Source organism: Theobroma umbraticum, unplaced genomic scaffold, assembly GCF_002168275.2.
Source record: "Theobroma umbraticum cultivar Fairchild unplaced genomic scaffold, ASM216827v3 scaffold_34.0, whole genome shotgun sequence".
NCBI lineage: Eukaryota > Viridiplantae > Streptophyta > Magnoliopsida > Malvales > Malvaceae > Theobroma > Theobroma umbraticum.
Window position 1 is genome coordinate 2,748,796 of NW_018397275.1, and position 328 is coordinate 2,749,123.

Consider the following 328-nt stretch of genomic DNA (forward strand, 5'->3'; position numbering starts at 1 on the left):
TCAATCAATTAATTTACAATCAATTCCATAGATCAAGATTGGCTTCTAGCAATGCATCATGGCCACCCAATTGTTAGAAGAGTCAAAGAGTTTTTTGATAACCATTGAGTGTACAGTCTATCAGTGTAATTCATTCCCTTATCATATATGCTAGAGATGATAAGAGCTTCGTACAGTGTCTATTCTTATTAACCTTCATATTCATTCTTGCAATTATAGCATTAGCTTTATAGAGATTTTGAAACCTTTTTCATAATCTCCATGTCGCTTTGGCAAAGGACTTTAATAAGCTAATGTTAACCAAAAACTGATAGGATATGTCCTTTAA